Raw genomic sequence first — 19,059 nt, 5'->3', positions numbered from 1 at the left:
CCATCCGTCAATCCATCTGTCTATCTGTCTGTGTGGAAACTGGAAATGCAACCCATTAAAACCAGTACAAACCAGCACAGCTCGGTTTTATGCAGCATTAAGCTGCAGGAGACTGACTTTTCAATTTTCAGGAATTTAAGCTTTTTTTTTTCTTTTTTTTTCTTCCCAACATGCCACCCACAATTATTTCTGTTGAAAATATCTGCCAGGAGATGCCAGCGAGAGGGATGGGGGCAATTACTATACTTTGCATACTCTACGCGGCGTCACAAACAGGGTTGGAAAGTTGTCACTATCCGTCATCTAAATCCTGCTTAGTTTGTCATTTGTTTAGCATTTTAACAGCTATAATTTGAGGTCCTTTCCCACTTCAGACAAAACAGTTTTCTGTCAAACTCATAGATGAATGGCTTCGCATTCGCACCGCATTGAAGATGGAACGATGGAACATTTATTTCGGCTCGTAGGTTTTGGTGCTCGGTACAATTTATTCTCATTGTCTTTAAAAGCACAAACAAAAAAAACAAAAAAAAACAAGTGGCTGGAAATCAAAGCCAATGCAGAAGTTATTAAAAGAGTCTGATTTTCAAACCCTAACTTATCCAAAACAGATATCATGGCTTAAGGAGGCTTGTATCTCAGCCTATCAGCACCACACTGCACCATGTTCCCAAATTGGTTTTTAGGTTTATCTGGTGCCAAACAGATGACAAGTGTGAGTGTGAGAAGTTAATGAGACTCCAGGGCCCCGGTTTATCGAAACTGCCAAACCTGAACAGTTTGACTAAAGTCAAAGATAGTGGTGAAAATCATTCACTTTTACAACTCCTCACAAACTCTTCGGTTAGCCGAGAGCGGATCACAGATGACAGCGGTACAGAAACAGAAGCAAGTACAGGATGTTACACGAACCTTCCTGTTGTTTGTGCATTCATCAGGCGTGCGAACAACACAAGTTACAGCAGGCATTATTAATGAACAATCATCAATATTAATTCACAATCACTTTCCATGCATTTTCACTGCCTGCACATGGAGCTAAAGTCTTCTCATTATTTATCTGATGCAACTCATCTACCTGCAGCCGAGCTTCCTCTCTGTTGGATTTTATATTCATGCGTTATAAACATTTGAAATCGTCGGTGGTCCCTACACTTGACTCTAAGTGGGAATAAATAACTTGACGAACGTGTCATAGTCTTAACCTCTTCGCTCTAAGTATTCTCCTTAAGAATAATTAAGAAGTGTAATTCCTAGAAGAGTCGGGGTTAAGAGTTCCCACGAGAGACCTACGAGTGAGGTCACTGATGCTACATCTGTATTTTTCCCTCCAGCTTGATGGATGTTAGGCCTCGTGTGAACCTGTGAGTCTGCGCGATCACGGCTCTCACTTAAGAGCTCGAATTAACTCCTCATCCAGGGCCACGCTGATTATAAATGATCCATCTCCTGAATTTAATCACACAAATTGGGTTTTTTTTTGTTGAAAGTTTATTCAAATTACTCGCATCGAAGTGCCTCCAGAACAATTTGTGTTTAATGATACTCGACAAATGAACGGGCCACGAGAAGCTGTTTTTTTTTTCTTGAGCGGCAGGTTAAGGGTTAAATCTCCAGATGAAATCACCCCAACACCAATTACATCTGCTCAGTTGCCTCTGGCTTATGCAAACAAAACACACTAACACAAAAAAAGATTTGAAATTGTAACAGTTTGACTTATTTGGGCAGTAAGATGTCGGAATTGCAGAATATGATGCTTTATTTTATCCCGGATGTGCGAGCGTTGCAGCACTTCGGTCCGTGCCGCGAGAAGGTATACGGCAGAGCAAGGGTTAAGGCTTTAAGAGGATGATGTGTGTTCAGTCTTCTTTTCATTGTGAAGACAGAGTGAGAGCTTTTTTTTTCCTTTCTTTTTTTTTCTCCCCCCCTTTTAAATGGGAACACAGCTTTTCTCCACCGGTGGCCAAACCTTGACCCTCAAACCGATCTAGAAATAGGCATTCGCTAAGGGAGGAAAAAGAAAGAAACACACTCACGCACATAAAGCCTCCAGCCTTTCCTTTCACCACCACACATGCACTTCCCCACTTTCCTGAGCGTAGATGCGTATAGTGCGCGGACACACACACACACACACACTTACACAAATGGTTTTTCACTTTTTCACTCTGGGGAGAAGGTGAACTCATATCGTCGAAAACAGCAGAAAACACGCACACACACACTCATGCACGAGCACATATATGCACACACACACACACACACACACACACAGACCCTGTAGACGCAGACCCAGACTGTTGTTCCAGATGTCTCTAAAAAAAAAAGTATCTCATGAGATTGGCTCACGGTGGGCAAAGATTTCCAAAAGAAATTACACTTTTGTGTGGACGCATGAGTGTGTACCTAACTGTCTTTTACTCGGCAGCTGGCTATACGTCTACGCCGTGTATTTCTGTGTCTTATAGTACAGTGTGTTTTACTTTGAGTCTATTTTCAGATCGGACTGGATCATCAGACTAGAAAACAAGATTAAAATAAGCAAACTGGGACTTTTTTCCAGTGTTCCAGTGTTATAAAATCAACACACACATGAAGATAAACAACATTAAAATACTCTGCAGAAGCTGCAATGTCGTCCATCGATGCAGCACTCTCTCTCTCCTGCAGCTACTCGATGCTGAGGATTGGGTTAATGAAACATTAACAAGTGAAATGCAGAGCAGAGATGTTTTGGTCGTGTCTTCCACTCGAAAAATGAAACACAAATACTTTCAGCTTTCAGCTGCAAGGCAAAGAGAGCCGCTGCTATGAAAACACAGCTCCTGCAACAATCTGGTTTTGATGAGAAATGGCGCTCAGATTCGGAAATGTATGCAAACAAAGTCCTGCTGCTTTAGCTCTCCTCATTTTCCTTCCCTTCATCTTCCCCCAAAATCTCCTCGCTTCTCCATCTCGCCTTCTCCTTTATGATCACCTTGGCAGCACACGGACTCTACAGGAAGAGTCCAGAACTTGACAGGTCAACGGTGGTTACGGCAGCTCCACGATGGGAAGCCGTGACATCTGTGTTTACCAGCAACACAAAGATGTAGCCTTCATAGAGGTCTTAACTTTTTACTGCCTTCATTTCATGCTACAGTGAAATACTGCTCTTGCCCCAAGAGGACGTGGAAGTCAAATTTAAATTTTTGCGATCTGTCTGACAGCACACAGTGATATTGTAACAAGTAAATAAAGATTTTCAGCTGCAGCCGACCTGTTGGATTGTCTCTTATGACATTGTTAAATAATAAATGAGCTTAGGGACAAATTGACAGAGAAAGCTGGACGGCGATCACGACTCGTGATGGACAGCGCTTGGTAAACGATTAAAACGTGCATTATCGCGGTTTGAATTCACCGATCGAGGCAGATATTCAAATTGCAGTGAAAGAATGGAGGAGAGAATGGATTTTTCACTTAGGCTTAAAGATCGCCTCTCATCTCAGAGTTCAGCGACTTTTTCATTTAATTGAAAAACCCACTTCCTCCAATACAATTAATTGAAAAAGGAATAGAGCCTTAATTTGGAACTAAGGGCCCGTAACTGTGGTCAGCGGTGAGACTAATGGCATTCTGCTTTGAACAGAAGAAAGCCTGAAAAGTGGACTTGGAGAGTTGTTTGCTCTAGAATTCCCCGGGCAAAGTGGGCATTGATCCTCAGCGGCAAACTTTGCAGCCCTGGTACAAACAGAGACTAAATGGGGGCACGAGGAGAGAGAGAGAAAAAAAAAAGAAATCTAGATTTTAGTTCCTAATAGAATGTTGGGCAGCGGGGTAAGCTCCACGCCTGAATAATTCACTTTAGCCAAACTGTTGCTCCGGGTTCCATTCATTTTTAATGCCGTCTTTTGATGTTGATTAATTAAGCAGTGCTAGCGCTGCTGTTTCTCTCGCCGTCGCCGCTTTGCACGCGCGCACGCCTCGCCGTGCACGTGGACAAACACTCTCTGCAGCTTCTCCCTCGTTCTCCTCTCCTCCCTCGCCTCTATCCCTCTAAACCCTAAAGCCTTAACACCCCCCCTCCCTTCCCTTACCCCTTCTCTTCCACCCTCAAACACGCTCTCATGCATATACACAAGAATACACACACACACACACAAGCACCCAAACACTTTTACAGTATTGCACACACACACACACACTCCCAACCACTAAAACCCCTAAGCCACCCCCCAAAAAAGTGTTAAGATCCGTAAGTCTTAAAAGTCTTTTCTTTTAAGGCAGTTTGGGATGTGTGTGTGTGTGTGTGTGTGTGTGTGTGTGTGAAGGGGAAATGATGAAGGGAAGATGTGAGCGGGTGAGGACGGGGAGGAGGAGGAGGGGGAGTGGAAGAAGGAGGAAAGGGGAATGCCTCTCAGCAAACACATAGCGGATTAGCGGTGGTGCATGTGTGTGTGTGTGTGCGTGCATGTGTGTGTGTGTGCATATGTGTGTGTGTGTGTGTGTGTGTGAGAGAGAGAGAGAGAGAGAGGATGAATTTATTGTTAGAGTCTGTACTGTACGGTACAGCTCGGGGGCTGGATGTTAATTAGAAGACATGCAGCCGGTGGTGGTAGCTGTGCATGTTCGAGGGTGAGTGTGAGCATGCACGTATCTATCTATGTGTGTGTGAGCGAGAGTGTGTGTGTGCATGCTTCCCCCTGACTCTTTCATGTGCTTTTAACCAATGAAAACAAGAGCAACCGTACGCCGTCCAATCAGCACCCTGAGGTTTATAAATAGAGTTTAGCTGACTGGATTTCTGACTTGTTCTTCTTGAAATCGTCTCAGATTTGCTCCCCGAGTGACACTTAATAGCAGCGGCCGATGTCTGGTTGAATCAAGAGCAAACTCGAGCCAGATGTCCATCAAGTTTCTTGTGCAGAGATGGTTTAGTGAAACATTTAGAGGAAATGAAAGGAAGATGTTAATGTGCATATATACACACACGCATACCTTTAGTGCATGCTCAGTGTGACGAGGGACCAGCCTGGAAAAAGCAAGTGAGAGACGCTGACATTCTTTTTCACTTTCCCTGACTGGCCCCCGTTATCATGCACACACACACACACACACACACACACACACACACACACACACACACACACACACACACACACACACACACACACCGTGAGAGCTATTTGATTTGCTCCTGATAATGAAGTGTCTCTGTAAGAGAGGCGAGAGGCCATAATGCTGTAGTCTAAAAATACCTGGCCAAAAAGCCCCCTGTCATGTTACATTGATCTTAGCATGATGGTGTGAGCCTCCCTGATTCCATCAGCATCTCTGTTACACAGCTCAGCTCTATAATAGGGAGATGGAGGCAAGTGGGAAAGCATTAAAAAAAGAGAGAGAGAGAAAGAAAGAAAGAAGAGAATGAGCTATCGTTTACCTTTTTGGAATTTGCCAAAAAAGTAAAGGTCTCACGGTAAAGGTCTCATTTATCTTGGCTGATAATTGTCCCATGAGTGTGGGGACAAAAGAAAAGAAGAAGAAGGGAGGTAGAAAGATCCATCGAGCCCAAACTGAATCGTGTGCCTGGAGCCTTTTCTAACAAAGAGCACATGCTCGAATGCATCATGGGAAACAATTTGTTATGTTGCAGCCCGAATTCAACAATAGTCTTAACCAAATGAACTCCCTGAATGTGGCTGTCTGAGGTATATCGATGGCCATTATTTTAGTAAAGTCCTCCGCACCTACTGTGCTGTTTGGAAGCAAGAGTTCTAAATGATACACAACCAAAAACACTGTTGGAGCGTCAGATACACATTTATCAAACAGACACAAAACCAGTTACGGAAGGTTGAATTATATATTTCTTCCACGGCCTAAGTCTACAATATAAAAACAAAAGTACAAAGGCAAGGCATAAAGTAGGACGGAATACTAAACAGCATCTATTCCAAGCTTTAAGTGCAGCTGCTCCACCGCAACCATTACCTGCAGTTAATCTAACAAGTGGCGCGTGCATGTGTGCATGTGTGTGTGTGTGCGTGTTCGCATCATGTAAGCCGAGCTCTTATCATCAGCGCTGGTTGTAACAATCCAAATGGTCGTGCCAGCCTCGCGCTATCTGTGTGAAAGAGCCACAATTGCAGCCATTTGTCAACCTGACAAAAATGACAACCAGCCATTTTTTTTTTTGTGCGAGTGGAAGCTTTGTCAGATCGCCGCTATTGGTTACACTTGTTATTTTGATGTGTTTCTGATATTTATAAAGCCCTGAACCTCACGAGATCGCAGATTCGGCCTAAAAATGTCTTCTGAGTATCTCCTGTAGTATGTTCAGTATTTATTTAAATCCGTGCCTGCATTATTTTTTTCCCCTCTTTGCTTGTTCGTGCAATCACAATGGCAGAAGACCGCAATGTGACCATAATAAGCGCTCTCTACAGAGCAGCTTTTGGGGGGCATGATTAGATCTTAAATCTCGTCAGCATTTGTGTGCACTGATGTCGGTCGGTTTTGCATTTCACCTTCGCTGTACCTCCGTGTAACAAAATAGCATTGTGTTACAATCTGGACACTTAAGTGGCAATCCACTGGGATGCTTCAATAGAGAAGCAGCTACAGGCTGTCCTAGACTTCACAACAAAAGGTTAGGAGCTGTCTTAGCAACCAAGGCTAGCAACTGACTGAGTAGAAAGGTATTATGTGCACCGTCAAGGTCAGCATTATCTTACCTTGATGATGCACGCTCTTGCAAAAAACAACCGTGCCCACGTGGTCATAACACTGTATTGAAATTGAGCCGTGGCAAGGTTAGTAGTTACTCACACGCGGATAGATGATTTATTCAACAACGTGAAAGAAACCTGTGTCTAATGGGTGCTTTTTAAAGTTTCCGGGCAAAGGGCAGGGCTGTCTCACTCATTTACATGATTTCTGTTCTGTCTGCACACAGTCAGTCAGTCAACAACGCCGGAGATATGAGAGCTTCTTTCTGGATGAAAAAAAAAAGCCTTTTGCTGTCATTCATTCTCATACAGGATGAAAAACAACTAGACGGACTTGGAAATTCCCTGAGCTGGATAATCCACCACAGTAAAGCCCTAAATTAGTTTTGTCAAATTTGCTGTTTTATTGTTACTTAATTGTGTCAGTGCTGCATCATCGTATTGTGCTCCTCTCCTTCTTCTTCTTTTATTTTTTTTATTATCTGTAAAACTTTGCAAGGGATGCAAAAGTCCTGCAAGTTAACTTCCATAAGTGCAGCCCAAATCGAGTTACCTGTCAGAAATGTCAATGCACTTTTGAAATACTATATTTTTCAGCCACGCTTTGGGCTAGATGCACACAGAGATTCCTCTCATAAGGCTAACACACTCTTTCGCAGTGCAGCTCGAGGGGCGCAAAAATGTCACTGCTGCACTTGTCGTTGTAGAGAAAGAAATAGGCCAGTGAGCCATGTTTGGGTCTTAACCCCAACAGTTTGTCGCAATCCATGATTTCAGTGCATTGAAATGCACAGCAAGAGTGGGAAACAGCCCAAACTGTGAGAGTGTGTATGTGTGTGTAAGACTGCGTGTGGTATGAGAAAAAGGATAGAGATAAAAAAAAAAAAAGCCGTCAGGCTCACAAAAATAAGTTTAAATGCTTTTAATGGAGCAGAGCGTGCCGTATCTCTTTGGTGCATGCCCAGTAAAAGCTCCTTTTGGGTTTGCAGTCTCAGAGTATCTCTGAGGGGTCCAGTGGGCCACTAATGGTGTAGCTTGGGAACAGAGTGTATCAGAGAAGAGCGAACAGAGATCACACAGGGCTCACACTCTGTCACCACACACACACTCTGAGACTCTGAGAGTCCTGCAGGAAGACACAGAGGCGCACTGCTGACTGATAATGCTGAAACAGAGAGGGTGTGACATGTGAGTGAGTAGGTGTGTGTGTGTGTGTGTGTGCAGTCCCTCAGCGGGGTGTAACAGCTGGCACGCTGAGAGCCCCCGAGAAGCCGCGGCATAGGGGGAACGATCATTATGCAAACACACGTGCTCGCCTGCACACACACACCTATGTGCAAACACACACACACACACACTCCTGCTCATCCCTGTTGAATTAAATATATAAAACGCTGCACCTCTAAACTTGCATGTTTAGAAAATACTGTCACAACCACTTAACGCCTGAGAACTAATTATAAATATGCGTAAAATGAATATGCATAATGACTTATACCCCACTTGCACTGATAAAGGAAAAAAGCTTGGAGAGCAAAAGCTGCCTCGCTGATCGTGTGTGTTTGTGTGTGTGTGCAGGTATGTGTGTGTGTGTATTAGGGAGCAAGAGTGTGTGTTTGTGTGTGTGTGTGTGTGTGTGTGTGTGTGTTCCTCTCCTCTCCCTTTAATCTGCGTATAGGGGCAGTGGTGGGAATCTGCACACCATGCTAAATCGATACACTCCTGCCTGCTTTAGTATGCCTGTGTGTGTGTGTGTGTGTGTGTGTGTTTAAGTGTGTGTGTGTGTTTGAGAGTGTGTGTCTTAGTATGCAGCTCAGATACAGAGAGAGAGAGAGAGAGAGAGGGGTTACGTAAGAAGAAAGAGGGACACACTTAAGTGGTTTTGACCTTGGGTACATCTTCGCCCCCCCCTCCCACACTTGTCCACCCGGCAAAATAAATAAACTTTATTTCGAGCCTGAAGTGTGTGTGGACATGAAGCTTTCGAAATGTGTGTGTGTGTGTGTGTGTGTGTGTGTGTGTGTGTGTGTGTGTGTGTGTGTGTGTGTGTGTGTACACGCAGCTGATGCGTTTGTTCATATAGATTAAGAGCCTCAAAGAGAAACAGCATCAAACCGAGGGGACTTGGGGATTCTTCCTCCCCTCCATCTCCATCTTTTTCTCCTCTCTTTTGCTGCCTCTCCATCCTCCATCCATCCCTCCTGCCAATCCCACCCCCCCTCTCTAACCTCCTTTGTTCTCTGCTTGTCGGTCCATTCTTCTGCCCTGCTTAGTTTGGCCTGCTTCACTCCGCTTAAATCTATCTCTCTCCTCACTCCCCCCCCTTGTGTATCTCCTCATCCATCCAAATCCTTCTCTTGCTTAGATTTTCTTCGACTACACTTTTCTCCTTTCATCTCCCATTCCTTTTTTCTGTATCCCTCTCTCTCTCTCTCTCTCTCTCTCTCTCTCTCCGTCCATCCTCATCCCTCATTCTGAGTGACCGCTGGTCCCCCAGGCGGTGAGCACATCAGACTGGCAAAGCTCTATCTTCCATCACCCGCCATTCTTCCCCCTCCCCTCCACGCTCTCCATCTCTTTCTTTCACTCGCTCTTTCGCTGCTGGCAGCATTGGCAGCATGACAGTGCTTTCCCAGGGCAAGGCCTTATGTAAACAGCCCCGTAGCACCGAGCAGTGTGTGTGTGTGTGTGTGTGTGTGTGTGTGTGTGTGTGTGTGTGTGTACATGTGTGTGAGAAGAAGCGTAAAATTTCCTACTATGTGTGCTTGTGAAGAGAAAAACAAAGACAGGGACAGAGTGCATTTGTATGTGTGTTGCATCCTGTGTGTGCGTGTGTGTGTGTGTCAGAAATGCCTGTTAATAGCCGTGGAGGTCAAATGTGCTCAAGTCGCTGATAAAGTATACAGATATAAAGGTTAGGATCTCTCTGTACCCACCTTCTGAGAGCGTGAAGCGCTCTCACTTGCATTTCCTTTTCCTTTTTTTATTCCGCAGGCGCATTTTTTGGCGATTGAAGATGATACGGGTGCCTGCCGTTTGATTGGTTGACAAAGCCGCCTTTGATTGGCCCTCCCCCGGGCCCGTCCCAGCCACGCTCTCGGACGACCTTCAGGAAAGTTGACCAAACTTTGCTTTGATTTGCCCCCCCCGCCCCCCGCCTTTTCCTTTACTTCCCCCATCCCTCCATCTCCTTTTCCTCTCCTTGTCTCCTCCCTCCAGATTCCCCCCCCAAACAGTCGACAGCCTCTCCATGATAATGAACTCACGGCTCAATCTGTACAGCTGACAATGCGCAAAGAAGAAATCATAAGGCTTCCATAAGCCTGCGCTGCTTTATTGCAATCTCAATCAGCTGCAATCAGAGCGCCTAGGCCCGAAATATTTAGGGTCATGCTGCACCTCCTACAATCCTGAGCGCGGAGCTCCAGTCTGGGGTCGACTGTAACAACGCTGATGACTGAGATAATTTGCGGTGCTGTTTGATGATGATTTCTTGCGGATTCTAAAACGCTGAGCGTGCTGTCAGAATAATGTAAGTCCTTGATGAATTCGTGCACATCATCATCATCATCATCATCATCATCATAACATTTCCTCCTCGCAACTGTCGAGCCCGAGAACAGCCTGGACGTTCAGAACACACAACAGAAAAACAACACAAAGTCCCACGCTCGCACATTCATCTCTGCACCAATTTATTCTGCCAACTTTTTTTTTTTTTGCCTGTGTTTCTTTCTCCGTTTTTTTTTTTTTTTTCCTGTCTGTCTGTCGTGATATTTTGGACGAGCGGCTCTGTTCATCTTTATAATGAAGCCAATTACGAAGGTGATGCTGACCTCTACAGATTCTGCTGGAAACATCTCCCTGCTGATTCACCAACAAACTCCCCCTCTGTACACAGGAACTTTGAGCGTTATTGACAGAAAGGCAGAAAGACGCCTACTGGCATCTAAAGATAGCCGGAGAAAACCCTTATGCCCGCTTTGAAGTGCTAATTGATGCTATCATAGTTAGGAATCAGAGAGAAGTCCTCGGCTGCCGCCAATTTGTTGTGGTTTATTTTCCAAGAGGAGTAATCTTGATGTAAGACTTTGATCTGTCTGAACCTGGCTCTCTTTGCTTTTTTTTCCAGCTCCGTGTTCGAACACCGCTTCTCGCCCCGGAGCTTATTAACCTTACCTTTATTTACCCTACCCCTTATTATCTGGCTTTATTAAAGCGTGCAAACTACCTGCCTCTGTTGTGTTCAATGTCAAAAACCTGTGTGTCCTCTAGACCTGGAGGAAATGAGAGTGATGCCGAGAGGCTGCCGTGCGTATGTGAGGCGCTTTTATGTGTATATTTTCCTGTTGCTGCATCAATTACCCATCTGTGAGCGATTGGATTTTTTTTTTGGTATGTGCACAGGTGTGTGTAGCAGGTGTGTGCTTTTGTGCTTCAATTATCTACCTGTGTGTGTGTGTGTGAGTGGGTGTATGAGTGCACGCATCAGAGGAAGTGTGAATACCTGTGCGGGTAAATAGGACTGGGGTAAGAATTAGCATGTGTGTGTGTGTGTGTGTGTGTGTGTGTGTGTGTGTGTGTGTGTGTGTGTGTCAGGGAGCAGAGGGCCAGCCCTGTCTGAGACTGGCAGGCAGAGTTATTCACGGATCACGGCAGACATATGGGCAGACTGGGACTCACTGAAGACATGCCCTTACTGTTGGGACTGATACAATGAGATAAACAGATGTGGAGGAGGCCACACACATGCACACATGCACACAAACACACACACACACAGGCACTTGACAGACACGCACGTCAGATTTATGACACGTAGACGCAAACAAATACACATGGGCGCAAACCGCCTGAGCGAAATACCACACACAAGATCCCCGACTGTGCTCCACCCCGCAGACACACTCACAAACTCAAGATAGGGACAGCTCTCACACAAACACACACATCAGCATCCAAGGCGCACACACACACAAACAAAACCCCCCAAACCAGACCCCTCACGGACTGATCACTCAACGGGGAGCTCTTCATCAGAACGAGCTTGCCCCTTATCGTCTACTGTTCCGGCTCAGTGGCTCCTGCACACTTTCCAGCTGTAACCCCTCACTAACAACCCCATTTCTGCCCCCGCTGCCCCCTCGACGCTCTCTGTAGGTGCAACCGATACGCTTTCTTTCTCTAAAAAATTCCTCCACCAGCTTCCCCCCTCCCTCCAAACTCCAAATCTCCTCTCGCTTCTTGTCTCCGTGCCAACTGTTGAATGGCAGAAAAGGGGAGGAGGCGGGGAGGGCGAAGGATGCAGCCAAAGGAGCGAAAGGGAGCAGGAGGAGGCGTGTGAGGGTTGAGGGGGTTGGAGATTTGTGGAGAGGCTTCCATTCAATACGCCAGCTGTCCTGAGAAAAATACACACAGCATCGACTGGTGGAACATTTTCTCCCAGAACAAGTGTCTCAGATATCCACCATCTCAGTGTTACCTGTCGACAGGCTTCACAGAAAATGCATGGCGATCAGAAAACGTGTACGTCTGCACGGTAACACTTTATTCGAGGCAGTCTGTCTATACTTACCAGGAGTGTTTGTAACATTTGGACACATTATTAAACGTGATCAAACAGCTCAAACGTTTTAGAAATTAAGCTGATTTGTAGGCGGACTATGAAGTATTACCGTCTACGGTTGACCTACAAGGGCTTATTGTTTGCACATGGCATAATACACTGGTCAGCTCGGATGAGAACAAAGCCAAACACCAAATTCTCCATCTTAAGTTCAACGGACTGAATCATCCGTGTCAATAATTAAATCCACCATCAAAGCTCACCTCTCTCGTGACTAAAATTTGCAGTTCAAGTTTCTGATTCAAATCTAGTCCACGAAAAACCACAGGAACAATCAAGCTGCGGTAACCCCTCCTTTTGAAGTTAGGTCATTGCTAAGCCATTAACCGAACCCTGAACTCGAGACCTGAAGGGTCCATCAGACATGCAAATACACTTATTCTTGTCGGAAGTGAGTTGAGATGATTGATACTCTCGTGTATGAAGCTGGGAGGCAATTAGCTGAGTTTAGCATAAAGATTGGAAGCTGGCCTGGCTTTGTTCAAAGTTGAAAAATACGCTCACCAGCACCGTTAAAACTCGCTAACGAACAAGTTCTTATGTCGTTTGTTTGATCCGTACAAAACAAGAAATGCAAAAATGACAATTAGTGATTTTATGGTGAAACCTTCGCCAGTACTGGACATGCATGAACTGTTCACAACATAATTACATTTGTAAGCCAAAACAACAAATTGTTGCATTTTTGCATTTCTATTTGTGTTAAAGATATAATATGTTAATTAGCCATAGAGTCAAACTAGGTGTTTCCCCCCCTGCTTGTGCCCTTTATGCTTAACGGCTTAACACGAAGCACACAGACATGTAACTCTTGGCAAGAATGCGAATAAGTGCATTTCCCAAAATGTCAAATTGACCACTGAGCCTAAAAGAAAAGATCCCTGGGAACCCTCACAGTAAAGCCAGAAAAATATATTTGAGAAAAGAAATACGTCTGAGAACTTTTCTAAAGACCCCCCCCCCCCCAAAAAAAAATGAAACACCAACAAGAGACTTTTTTTTTTTAATAAAGCAAAGCTCCGTATGCACATGAAACGATTCGAGTTTCACCTGCGCCGGATATAAAGGGAAGAGAAAGAGGAAGATGAGAAATAAATAAGCATGACGGAAAGAGACAAAGAGAGGAGGAAAAAAGTGAGAGGAAGGAAGATGAAGAACTGAAGAAGAAGAACAGAGAACAGGCAGAGCTCGCTGTGAGTAATTTGTCAGTTTCAGTTTGTGTTTTTTTTTTTTGTGAGTTTCAGCTTCTGCCAGACAAAGAAAGGAGAGGAAGTAAAAGAAATGAAGAAGAAGAAGAAGAGTCTGTTTTGATGCTGAGTTCTGCACCTGGGAGCCCGCTAAGGAAGCCGGGTTTGGAAAGCCTATTTGAGTGTGAGAGAAAGCCTGTGAGAGAAAAAAAAAACACTCTACTGTGTTTGAGTGTGTGTGTGTGTGTGTGTGTGCATACTGTATGCTTGTGCATCACTGTGTGTGTGTGTGCACAAATGTTTTTTTTTTTCTATTTTGGTATTTCTGCTGCGTCCGTGAATGTGGCAGAGGAGATAAAGTTTGTGTGGAAAGAGAAATGCAGTGAGTGAAAGAGGCGATGATGGACAGATATGTAGAGAAAGGTGAAGAGCCAGAGAGATGAACTGATAGAAATAGATGACTTTGGAGAGCTGGAGAGATCTCAGGGCCTTCAGAGAGAGAGAGAGGAAGAGGAAGAGGGACCTTTGGGAGCCTCTAATTCAAGGACCAGCTAATGCTCACATCCATGAAGACCTGGAGCTTCCTCTCCAACTACAAAGGAGTCTGCTCTGTTTTTTTCTCCTCTGAGGATGCCCAGCAGCACTCCCAAACACTGTGAGGTCTTTGTTTCTCTCATTTCCTTCCCCCCCTACTTCTCCCTCCTTCATCTCCATCCTTTTCTCTCCCACTCTTCTTTTTTTTCCGCATCTGTACACCTCCTAATCCTTCGCTCCTTTCTTCCGCCGAATTGGCGAGCTCCTGTCTCTTTTATTTATTCATTTGCTTCTCACCTCCTTTTTTTTACCCCTTTATCCTCTCCTCTCTCTTTTTTCTTCTTCTTCTTCTCACCTTTCTGTCGTTTTATCCCCCCTCCCCTCCCTTTTCTCGTTCAGTTTATCCGTGTCTTGCTTTTGTATTGCTTGTTCGGATTTGGACCGTTTGCTGTGTGAAACGTTTAGTCGCTCGTTCCTGTGTAGTGCAGCGTGTCAGCGTTAATGACTGTTTACTTTGCTGCAATTATTCATGTACACCAAAATCACTGAGGATGATTCCTAATGTAGAAACGTGGGCCCTCTAATGGAAGCTTTTACACTGTATGGTCAAAAGTATGTGGACACCACAGGAGCTGTTTTTCAGCATTAAGATAACAGCGTGCGATGATATATTGGACAATGGTGCGCTTCCAACTTTGTTACAACGGCTTGGGGAAGGCTCTTTCCTGTTTCAACGTGATAACGTGCCCCCTTGGACAAAACCAGCTCCACGTACTAAGTACTGCACTGGGTCTGCCATTAAACCTTGACTGAGATCCAGGGCTTATTTCTCAACATCACTGCTCAACGCTCTTGTAGCTGAATCTCATTGACTCCACAGAAGAGCGGAGGCTGTTTGAGCAACTCAATAGTGGTGAGGGTTTAAGGATGAGATGTTTGGTGCAACATCTCGAAATCTAACTGATGTATTGGTAAGGAAATCTTTGTGCATATATTCGTGGTCCCCAGAGGATCCATCCTACTGATTTTGGTTGAATCAGGTTGACATTTGTGGTTCTCACTGCGATGTCTCGACAACATTTGGATGGACTGACATGACATTTAAGTTCCCCTTGGGATGGATTATAATAACTTTGGTGATCCTTTAACTTTCCATGTTAATCCACTATCACAGGGGTATTCAACAAAAATTTAAAAGAGGTCCAGTTAGAGAAAATGAGTTGAAGCAAAGGTCCGGAAGATCATAATGTCTAACTTAGTGTGATATATATATCTAAGTGGCCTAATACTTTTATCAACATCTGCATCTAATCAATACCCGTCTTGTAAATCAGTACAAAACTATCTTACAATATTTATTGTCACGTAACACAGAACTGAACTTAGCTTTATTAACTTTATTTAAGCCTGTTTTTGTTGGGCAGTGAATGTGTGGCCCGGGATCCCGGTGGACTGCTCATATTGGGCCCTGAGACTACTTATGTGTGTACTTTATGTGATCTCACTTGAGATTTGAGTGGGTATGTTTGTTCAAACTGTTTATGTTTTGTCTCATAATGGCACTTGCCACAGTTTCTGCCCATATGAGACACACTGGTTTAATGTGTGAACAGAAAGGAGTCTGTCCATTCTGGATTAAATGCCCTGTTTTCTTATTTTTCTCACCCTTTCTCAGTCTCACTCGTCTTTTTCCTCGACTTTCGTCGGCCCGCTCGTCCGTGTCTCTCCCTTTCTCAGTCTCATTCGTCCGTGTCTCTCCCGTGGTTTATGTCTCTTTTTCTTTCTTCCGTCTTTTCGTTTCTCGCCGATAACTCTCATCCGACTGCACTGCGACTTCTCAACGTTTCCCGCCTAGAATGCACAGATTTGACTGGCTGAGTGGTATCGCATGGGATGGCTTAACTCGTTTGCGATTGGCCTGTGCGTTTCCCCGTCCACAAAAAAGACTACCGTAAAGACTATAAAAGCTGCGCCGGTTAAAATAAAAAGCGCACCGTCAGATTTTAAATCGTAACCCTCTGTTTTGTCCGGGTCCGTATGAGACGTTTTATTTTATTTGTTACTTTGTGTTTTACTACTATTTTCACAATACTACTAACATACCAAATTAAATATGTTAATAGGGTAACCTCAATCCTGCTAAACATCAAGCATTAAGCTCAAAGCAAGGCTCTAAACTTAGTCTTAGTCTTGTTTCTTTTCTATTTTTCTTGTAGTGATTTGTCTGACCGGGACAAAAGTTGCACTGCAGAGTTCGGATGGCCAAAGTAAGAGTAAATGGAGCTCTCCAGGTTTTCCACCTGGTCACAATCTTGTAAAATGGAGCTCTCCAGGTTTTCCACCTGGTCACAATCTTGTAAATGCACCTGTGGAATAACCTGATTCAGATTTCCAACACACACCCCCTGGATTTGGTTGCTCAGTCTGATTCACTCGGGCCTCATTGTTTCTCACCACATCTCTAATTCCATGTGCTTCTCCCTCTCTCTCTCTCACTGTCATTCCACCTCCCCCTCTTTTCCGACAGCCCCCCTGCTTTTCTTGGTAATCCTAAATCGGGTGAACGGAGATAGAGCTTTCTCATTCTCTCCCCTGGCCTCTCTGCCTTTTATCCCCCCCTCTCTCCATCCTCTCCAAAATCCAAAGCATCCTCTGCCCTTCATCAATCCAGAAGGATGCTCATGTGAAACTGCAAACGCAGACCCGCATAAACACGGGGAGGGATTGCTCGAAGCATACACACCATACAGACACATAATGATTTCCCAATAGAGTCCTATAGGGGTATATTTGCGCAAATTCCTGCCTCATCCCAAACATTCCCAGCCAAGTCCGGCCCAGTGTCTGCTCAATTCCTGCCGGCATCATCCAATCCTGCTCTCCTTTCACCGTCGGAGCATGAGAGGAGCCAATCAGATTAGTCGTGGAGGGGAAATCGGAGAAGGTTTGGCAGCGAGTCACCGAGCCTGCTTTTTCCCTTTCATGTTCCTCTTTCACTCACGCTCTTCCTCACACACACACACACACGTACACACACATATTCAGCGATACACACACATGCAGAGGACAAGAAAGAGAGTTGCCCTGGGAGACAGAGGCCTGGGTGAAAGAAGGATGCTGGCAGTGAAAGGGCCTGACCCATCTCTTGGCAAAGAAGAGCCTCTCACCCCCCTCTAATGCACTGAAAGGAACTGCTAAACAATGCAGGGCAAAGCATTCTGGGTGATCCCTGGACCCCTGCACGTGCCTTCATGAGAGAAAGAAGATGAAGCCGTGCATGTGTGCTTATGTTGGTGTGTGTGAAAGCAGTGAAGAACTTAAGCCGTGGGATCTTCTTCTTCTTCCACAAGACAAAGAAAAAAAGCAACCCTCCCCCCTTCTGGTTTTCTCCTCCCTCCAAATTACGGCTTCAATCGTTACCAGCAATCTATATGCAAACAGTGTCATAATCACAGTAAATTAAGAACTTCTTTCCCCGAGACGTCTCGTGGAGGATGATGAATAGCGGCGACGGGCTGTAAGTTGGGGGAGTCAGAGGAAATGATTAGAAGTTTTAACTGAATGCCGACAGCTCTACCCCTTGATAGCTTCACTGGGAGAGAGACTTCACCGTGCTGCTGACACCTGTCTGGTCCGCTTAAGCTCTCCACATGCACAAAGTTGATTTGGGAATGGGAGGGCATCTCCCTTCTGCCCTCTCCCTCCCTCCCGTCATCTAAAGTAAATACATATTTCTCTCATCCTCCCCCTTTTCGCCTTCTATCTCTTCTCCCACCTTCAGCAGGTTGGACAGGCGTAATCAGTCAAAAGCTTAGAAACACTCTGAGCTTTGCCACTAAATCCATACGGGAGAACAGGGGCCATATGTAAATCTATATCGGAGAGAGCATATCTGCCGGGCGCTGAGCGCCCCGCCTGTGTCACGGATCGATACAGCGTCTGTGTTTTATTAATAACTCTAAACGATGCTGTGCCTAGTCAGCCATTCATCATACGCACCTCACCTCTGTGCAACCCAGTCTCTAAACTATCATTTCTCCACCCCCGCCTCCTTTTTCATCTGACTGTGTTAATCAGCAACTCTGTAACTTCTTTATTAGATCGGTAGTGTTTTTTTCTTCAAGGACCATACTGACTGATGTGGATGTTTTTGCCTATTTATAACAATATAAATCGTTTAACTACAGCTGTCGTTACTCAGAACTTTGATTTTCACACAGAAAACATGTGATCAGCTCATAATACAGTGGTCCCTCGTTTATCGCGGGGGATACGTTCTAAAAATAACCCGCAATAAACGAAATCCGCGAAGTAAGTTTTACAATTATTATACATGTTTTAAGGCCGTAAAACCCCTAACACACACTTTTATACACCCTTTTACACTCATTTTGTACAGTACTCCCTTAGTTAATCAGGACGCAGAACAGATGCGGTTCTCCCTTAGCCAATTTAGTACGCAGAATACAATGCGCGTTCATACAGTACAGTACACTGTAAAAAAAAAAAGCATGCAAAATTACACAAAAAAAATCTGCGAGTTCGTGAAAAGTGAACCACGTTATAGCGAGGGACGACTGTATATGATTATATATATAGTTGAATCTACCAAATTGTATATAAAACTATTTAGAAGGCACCGATTTCAAGTGACATCACTTGAATAATCTCAGTTTTGTCTTGGGAGACTACAAACCTTTGCACAAGGCAAGAGGAGTTGCCATCAAGATGCATTGTGGGAAATGTAGGAGGTAGTGTTTTTTGGAGTTCACTCCAAAACAGAGACTAGAAAGTCAAAGTATCTTGGCCTCTGCTACACCATCCGCTCATCCTTATCATCCTAGTCGCGGGGGGCTGGAGCCAATCCCTAGCTGGCATTGGGCAACAGGCGGGGTACACCTTGGACGAGTCCCCAGTTCATCGCAGGGCTCCTCTGCTGCACCAGTTTTGAAACTGTTTTTTTATTTGTGTAGCTGCTAGTAAATCTTGATTCGCGCTC

General features: G+C 44.8%; 1 protein-coding gene across 3 annotated transcripts in view; it reads right to left on the bottom strand.

Annotated features, from left to right (window-relative positions):
* LOC104920056 (ephrin-A2) overlaps positions 1–19,059 on the bottom strand; it is a 97,414-nt gene that overhangs the window by 43,611 nt on the left and 34,744 nt on the right. The gene's annotated exons all lie outside the window — the stretch shown is intronic.

The sequence above is a fragment of the Larimichthys crocea genome, chromosome XXIV (genome assembly GCF_000972845.2).
Source record: "Larimichthys crocea isolate SSNF chromosome XXIV, L_crocea_2.0, whole genome shotgun sequence".
NCBI lineage: Eukaryota > Metazoa > Chordata > Actinopteri > Sciaenidae > Larimichthys > Larimichthys crocea.
Note: the sequence above shows the minus strand (reverse complement) of the source record. Positions and strands in the feature narration are given on the sequence as shown.